At 33.1% G+C, this 8,474-nt stretch overlaps 1 long non-coding RNA gene across 1 annotated transcript; it reads left to right on the top strand.

Annotated features, from left to right (window-relative positions):
* Nucleotides 1-3,761: 3,761 nt before the first annotated feature.
* Nucleotides 3,762-7,363, top strand: LOC104088715 (uncharacterized). The gene is made up of 4 exons (XR_684634.4): nt 3,762-3,992; nt 6,580-6,697; nt 6,773-7,001; nt 7,073-7,363. It is a non-coding gene; the product is annotated as an uncharacterized lncRNA (long non-coding RNA).
* The last annotated feature ends 1,111 nt before the right edge of the window (nt 7,364-8,474 follow it).

The raw sequence follows: 8,474 nt of genomic DNA, 5'->3' as shown, positions 1-8,474 counted from the left end.
TTCTTGTTGTTATTATTTGTGTAATGGTACACTTACCTGTATGAGCTTTATCTTGTGGAAAGTTGTGGGAAAACATTCTATGTGCTGTAAATTTCTTTTCCTATACTTATTAGCTGGCATGAACTATGTTAGGACACTTGCACAAGCATACACGTAGTTAAGCACTCTTATCGATTAAGAGGTTTTCTTGATATTGTTGAGTATAGATGCACACCCTTGTTTACTTGCCTTCTATGTGAGAATGGCTCTATTTGGCACGTGAGTCGTCAATGTGGTTATAAATTGTAATAAGAGCACATGATACTAAGTGTTAGGGTTCAGGAATTGAGACTCGTGAGTTGTGAATATTCTAAGGTTCGGTACCTCATGGAGGTTATTGGCTAAAACTCGATGTGAAAGCAGTCGTTTTGTTGAGTTGTTATTTGCCTTTCATTTATTTGTGATCACCGAATTTAGACCGTGTTTCCGTACATCTACTGTGTCATTATTATGGTATTCCGCTGATAGTTGTCGTTTTTCTTTCTTACTAAAATTACCATATTATTTGCCATTTCACGTAGTCTTTATGTAGATATCATACTCTGTTGTTCCTATACTTATACTTGTTCATGTTATTTAGTCTAATAGGTATCTTGACTGTACCTCATCACTACTCCACTGAGGTTAGTCTTGATACTTGCTGGGTACCGCTGTGGTGTACTCATACTGTACTTCTAGACATTTTTGTGCAGATCCCGGTATTTCGAAGTCAGTTGATCATTAGCTAGTTGTGCGAATTGTTGCTGTGGAGACTCAAGGTAAACCTACTGCTGTGTTCGCAGGCTTCGGAGTCACCTTCTGATTTGTATTCACACTGTTTACTTTATTTCAAACAGTTGTATTTAGAAAATTGTAGCAAACTCTGAAGAGCTTATGACTTGTACTACCGATTTTGGGAATTATAAATTTTATAGCACTTTCTATTTCATAAATTGTTAGATTTTATTTAATTATTGATTGTTGTTCGGCTAATGTTAGGCTTACCTAGTCCTTAAGACTAGGTGTCACAATACACACACAGACACACACACACACACACACACACACACACACACACACACACAAAAGATTCCAAAAATCTAAGGAAAAAAAAAGGATCTTTTTCAATGGGTATGGTTGAATTTCATTAAAAACATAAAGATAAGTCAATATACAAAATTTGAGAAAGATTGGAGGTGATTTGAACTGATTTGGTATCAAAATTCGTAGTTAAAATCGAGTTCAAAAGATTCATCTGCGACGCATGTAGCAAACATGTAACACACACATAGCTATACATGGATATGCATGTCATACATATTTAATACAAATATGATACATATGTGATACACATATCATTTTTTTCATGTTCATCTTCTACTTCGAATTTTTAATTCAAATCACCTCAAAACTCCATCATCCCAAAACTGAGATTCGAATTCCTTAAGGTGTACAAATCTATTTCAATAATACCCATTCAAAAAAAAAGTTAAAAATGACTTTTTTATTTTGCTACAAATAGCTAATTGGCTAAAATTAGTAACACTAGTGTTAGTGTATGCGCGTTGCGCGTGTTCCCCATCTCAATGAGTAATATTTTATAAGAAAATTACATTTATTTTTTGAAATTATATTTGAGTTATAAAATAAAGTGTAAGCTTTTGAAATTGATAACTACTGATCCTCTATAGCTAACTCAATCAAAGAAAAATATTTATTCATAAAAGTCCTCAATCATAATTTAATATATTCACCTTTAATTATGTTCCAATTTTATAATTTTGTCATTTTAATTTCGCGAGTTATCGTACTTCTTTGTTAGTTTCAGTAAGAACGCGGAGCCCTTGAAGATTTAAGATTATTCTAATATTGTTTTTTAGAATTATTCTCAAGTTCATTCGAGAAGACACAAACAAGGTCTAGTGCTTAATTGAACATGGATTAATTATTTTGTTTGATTAAAAAACAATTTACAATGTATATTTAATTGTTTAGCGTTAAAACATTTTAATTTAGACGTTGTTGTATTAACTACTTTTAATTTAATATGTGATTTTATGTCCTCATATTTTAAGTTTTTAATTGAAAATCAGTTGAAGTCACTGTATAAGAACGTTCTCATCAGAAAGCATCCATGTCAATTAGTGTTACTTATATAAGGTAAAATATTTATTAATTTAAATTCCTAAATATTAGGACTTCTTACCTAGTTTAATATGCAAAAATTTAATTGATTTTAAAGTCTTAAATAATAGGAAGGTAACTTAAATTATAATTTTGTTCATAGTAAAAATTATTTTTAAAGGGTAAAAAAGGCAAATGACATTTCGCTAAGGACATTCATATTTTTAAATATAGTATATAGATTTGGCTAATATTAATAATATTTTATGTATTGTCCAATTTTTGTAATAAACTACTTATAAATGAATATATATGATAGTTTTCCCTAATATTACTAATATTATGAATTGACTAATATTTGTACTAATTAGCTTCTGGATTGACATACTGGTATTTTCTCAAAACTTTTCGGCCAGGGTTAGGGCATCTCGAATCATTGCACTATTGTTTTTATACCAAAATGATGTAAGCAGCAAAATGGTGCAAATTAACTCCAACCCATTACATTATTTTTTATATCAAAAAAAAATATTCTTTTTATATTCTTCTCTCTTCTATATTATATATTATTTTTTTAATTTAAATTTATTTTTTATTTCATAATACAAATCCTTTCTTTTTTCTTTTTTACATATTCGTCCCATACAATTCATATTTATTTCTTATATAACCATTTAATATAAAATTATTTTATACTATAAATTTTTAAATAATATAAATTATAAGCAAATATTATACATTATACATATTAATGGATAATTTAAATAAAAATAAAATCATTGATAAAATATAATTAAATGAATATTACATTGTAAAATTTAGTTTAATTTCTACATAAATATTCAACTTATAGAATTAGTATGTTACTTCCATAAATGCTTTATTAATGCATTACAAAGTACAAAAGATATGGAGATAAAAGATAGAGCTTTGAAACTAAAAGAATTTAAAGAAAAAAATAAAATGTTATTGTCGAATTTAGATTCTATTGATGATCCAAATATTCGTGAATTTATTCGACAAGAACAAAAACGAATAATAGATTAAAAAAAGTCAACAATTTCAACATCCACAACCACAACAATCATGTGCCCATAGGCCCATACACTCAATATTTTTAATGATATTGGTGGATCTAGAAGCGACCTACCAGAGTACTAGATTATTGTTGTAATTTTCTCATCCCATTATGTTATTTAATATATTTTTAATTTTAATCTATGTCAGTCGCTAGTGTATTAAATATTTATTTAATGAATATTGTGTTATTTATTAACAACATATTATATTTTAGACTTGCACTTTTTATTTTTTTTGATGGTTATATATTTTTATACAATTATAACTTATAATAAAATTAACTTATAATTTTATATAAAAATAAAATTAACGTAAATTAATTTATAAAAATTATACACTAAAATTAAAATATAAAATTAATATTATAAAGATATTACATAAAAAGTATAAGTAATTACAAAATTATAATAAGTTAAATTAAAAATATTATATAATAAAATATTAATAAATAATAATGATGTTGATGAATAGTATTTCACCAAATTTGGATGCAACACTATTCGCACACCAAAATAATATTGGGTTGGAGCATGAAACACCAAATCTTACGCCCAAATAGATAGCCTTACTAATATTGTTATTCATTCTACTGAATCTTCAAAATAGATTAATAAAAAATGAAAGCGAGAAAAAGAGAAACAAAAGGGTAAAAAGGGAGCAAACCAGCGGCAAGTTGCCTTACCTCCACAACCGCCGCTTACCTCCCCGCCGGTGGTAATTTTCCGGCGAAGCTCAAGCATAGGTTGGTCTCTGAAAAAATTGAGTTCAAGGTAAACTTATGTAGCTGTTTTTGGTGATTCTTCTTGCATCTATTGTGCTTGATAAATGGCCTTAAAACTTATTCAAAGAGGAACTCATGAAGCTGAAAACCCAATTGAAGTGTCTCTTAGAGAAGCTTTTGAGCTTCTTAAACCCCAACTAAACCCCCCATTTTCCTTAAAAGTCCTTACACAGGAGCAATACTCAAAAATTAATAAAGCTTTAATTTTTGGCATTTTATCCCAACCCCATTTGGCTAAAGTTCATATTAAGCATCTACAGGCAATTATTACTGATGGGTATGGTTTCTTTACTTGTATTCTTGTCAATATTGTTGATGAATTGTATCCAAAGTTGCTTGACTCAGTGAAAATTCAGCTTATATGGGTTACTAAAGAGATGTTGAATGTATTAGCTATAGGGTTTGATAAATTGCTAGTGGCTCTTTTAAGGCAAAATTTAGGTGGGGATTTTAGTGAGGGCAATTTGTGGTTGTGTTTGGAGATGGTTACCTTGTTTTTAGCCAATTGGGATTGTTTATTAGAGGAAGAACCATTGGTTTTGAATAAGGGGTTGTATGTGTTCCTTCGGTTATTGGCTGATCATTATAGATTACCAAGTAATCCGATGACGGATGCATTGAAGAGAATGGAGGTTGAATTCTGTGGTCGACTTTTGCGGGAACAATTTCCCTTGTGTTTGAACATAGGGAGAGACTTAATTAGGCTTTTGCAAGACTTGGTTCATATGCCTGAGTTTAAAGCCATATGGAAAGACTTGTTATTGAATCCATGACAGTTTAGGGCGGACGGATTTGAAGATATCTCACAAATTTACCGCAGAAGAACTCCAAGTTTGTACTTTTTGCTTCGAATAACTCCTGAAATGGAAACCAAATTGAGGTTTTTGCTTACACATGTCAAGTTGGGTAATCAAAAGAGGTACCAGGTTTGGTTTGCTAAGAAGTTCCTTGGAGTACCCGAGAGAGAAACCATTTTAACTGATATTGTTAGGTTTATATGCTGTTCAGTTCGTCCATCCAGTGAAATTACGCAACCGGACATCTTACCTAGATGGGCTGTGATTGGTTGGCTATTGAAGTCGTGCAGGAAAAGTTATATCGAAGCAAATGTAAAGCTTGCATTGTTTTATGATTGGCTTTTCTTTGATGAAACGACTGATAATGTAATGAACATTGAACCTGCAATTCTTTTAATGGTGAACTCTATACCTAAGTATATTGAAGTCACCTATACTCTTCTTGAGTTCCTACTAATTGTGGTTGACAACTATGATATTGAGAGGAAGGAGATTATCTCCAAAGGGGTGTCAACGGCTCTTTCTACGATTGTTAAAAAGGGAATTGTTGGTTCACTTGATGTTTTGACTCGATGTGACGTGATATCACCGGTCCTTAGAGAAATGCTTGGAAAGAAAAAGTTCACAAGCACCTGATATGGAGAGGACACAGCAAAGGGGTTTATACTGTAAAGACATGTTACAACATTTTAATGAAAGAAGTAAATCAGTTTTTTATTGGTCCCTGGAAGCAAATCTGGAAGTCGAAAGCTCCTATGAAAGTTAGTTGTTTTGAATGGTTGGTGGCTAAGAAGGCCTGTTCAACTCAGGACAACTTACAAAGAAGGGGATTCCAATTAGTTAACAGGTGCTACATGTGTAAAGAGGAGACAGAAACTATCAACCATCTATTCTTACACTGCAGAGCTGCCACACAATTATGACAATTATTTTTGAACATTGTGGGAACTAAATGGGTGATGCCAAGCACTACTGCTGAGTTACTGTCATGCTGGAATAGAAAAGGAATGTCAAAGCAAATGAAGAAGGATTGGAATACAATACGAGCAACTATTTGGTGGTGCATATGGAAAGAAAGGAATAGGAGATGCTTTGAAGGACAGGAGAATTCATTCTTGAAGATCAAATCAGACTGCATTGTGTTGATATCTTTTTGGTGTAAACAGGATTGGATAGATGATAGTGAAATCCTTCTAGAATTCATTGAGTCTTTTGTATAGACACAGAGGGTTTTCTTTTCTTTTTTTGTTGTTTTCTGGGATGTAACCACAACACTCTCTTAGTGCTGATTTTTTTTTTTTTTGATATCTATAATACCTTACCATTTCAAAAAAAAAAAGTTCCACTCAAGTGGATGAAAATTTCAAGGAAAAGTTTGAAATCAAGGTGCATTCATCAGCTCTCAAGGTAGAGAGTGTAATGTTGATCACCTTTTGTCCTTTCTTTAGAGTCTTGTGGTTGTAGCTTCACACTTGCTTTATTCTTATGGTTTTGCGGTCCTAGTCTGAAGCTGCTGGGTCTGTCATAGACAGTCTTCCTCATTCGTTGGAGCTAACTGATTTAGTAATAGGCTGGTGGAAACTCTTAAATCTTCTGTATTTTCCAAATGATAATGTTCGTGAGCAGGTATGTTTTAAAATTGGCAGACCCCTATGCTGTATAGACTGAGGATATGTTTATTAGCATACCGATTGTTTTTTCCTTCCAACTATAGGCGGTGTGGAAACTGGGAATTGTTGTTCTCTCCACTATAGGTTGTGATAATGCTCTTGACTGTAGGGCTTTGGATTATTTGCTGAAAATTTTGAACAACACTAACAAGATTTCAATGCTGAGAAAAGCCACGTGAACTATATCAATGTTTTATGGAGGCATGCCAAAACCGCCTTTTGAGAAGGTCAGTTAATTACTGTTGAAATTTTTTCTGCAATTATTTGATGCAAAACATTACTGATTACAATCCAATTATCAGGTGAAACCAGTAACCCGAGCTCTTCGTGACCTTGTTGCTTCAAATGATGATGAAGAGGTGTTAAGAAATGCATGCTGGCACTTTATTACTTTTCTGGTGCTATGGATGTGACTTTCAAGGCAGACTGCTCCAGCAAAGAAATCATTTCTCATCCTGCTGGGAGCAAGAGTGAAATTATTAAGGCCGCCCTTCAAGCGGATGTTCTTCCGGTGCTGCTTGAGCTCTTCGAGTGAGTGGAATGTTTTTATTTTCCTCATTTAACCCACCTTTTCATATGTAACTTACGATTGTATCTGATAGATGTTTCAGAGATCGCTCTCGTACCATAATCCCCCTGCCAGCGGTACAGTTGCAAGTATTAGCCTACGAGACAACAACCAGAAAGAGGTACGCGGGTCCAGTGTTATCAGAGGCGAAAAGCGCAAAAAAGCTCTAAGGCCCGTTGGGGCTTTAAGCGCAAAGCGCAAATAAAGCGTGGGCTTTAATGAAAAAAGGCGCAACTGGAGAAAAAAGTAAAAATATGTATATGTATTGAAAAACAAAATACGATAAAGTGATATATCAATTGTTTAGTGCGCCTTTTCAAGATTACACTCATTGGCAAGGAAAAGCATGCCTTAGAGCTTGATGTGACACTGAAGCCCTCCCAAAGCGAGGCGAAACGCTCAACATGTTTTGAGCCTCGCTTTAGGGCTTAAGCGCGCTTTAAGCGTGCCTTTGACAACACTGCGCGGGTCTTAAGGAGCTTTTGTGGTTGAACCCAAACACTTTGATGAGCTAACCAATGAAAAAAGGAAGAAATTAAAATAAAATAAAATAATTGAAAGGTAGAAACATCTTAAACAATGGGACTGTTGAAAAATTGCAGGCTTCTTGGGAGTGAATTTGTGTATTGGTTCTTCTATTATCTATTCTTGCTTACTTCATATTGTGACTTCATAGACCCTTTTGGTCTGGTTCTTCCCCGGACCCCTCGCATCGTGGGAGCTTAGTGCACTGGGTTGCCCTTTTTTTTTCATATTGTGACTTTTAACTTAAACACTTGGCATTTAGTCAAGGATTAGAACACATTAGATAGTGATAGCGTGTTTTGAAAAATATTTTCCTCGTAACAAGTTCCGTAATTAGGTGAAATGAACTTTGTACGTAGCTCATGTCAAAGTCAAAGATACTGAAGTTTAACAATGGTAGAAAAACACAAAAGGTAGTGCATCAAATACATCGGCATCTAACAATTTAACGACTACTGATAGTTGCGGGATCTTTTGGGTTTGTGCAAAATAAGTGTTAAATGGCTGCCTTGAAATATAGTGGAATGGATGTAGTCGCACCTCCCCGGCCCCCTTTTCTCTCAGAATTCTCTTACATTGATTTCTACATTATTGATAGAAGTGCAAATCTTCGGTAGCAAAATGGATGCAATCACACTTCCCCTCCCCCAGCTTGTCTCAGACTTCTTCTGTTACATTGATATGATGCAATCACACCTCACTAATGAAAAGTATACTTTTTCAAATACTTAATTGCTTTTAGCCTGTGGCATTTATGTTCTCATCTTTTTATCTTTTACTTTGTAAATATTGGCTTATTCCTTACACAAAGAAAGACATAAGAGTTACCCCTCTAAAGACCTATGATTGATGAACTTCATCTGAAGTGATATGATGTGGTGATGAGTTACTTATTTAGGTAAATGAGTTTC

Source organism: Nicotiana tomentosiformis, chromosome 8 (assembly GCF_000390325.3).
Source record: "Nicotiana tomentosiformis chromosome 8, ASM39032v3, whole genome shotgun sequence".
Taxonomy (NCBI): domain Eukaryota; kingdom Viridiplantae; phylum Streptophyta; class Magnoliopsida; order Solanales; family Solanaceae; genus Nicotiana; species Nicotiana tomentosiformis.
This window is presented reverse-complemented; position numbering and strand designations above follow the sequence as displayed.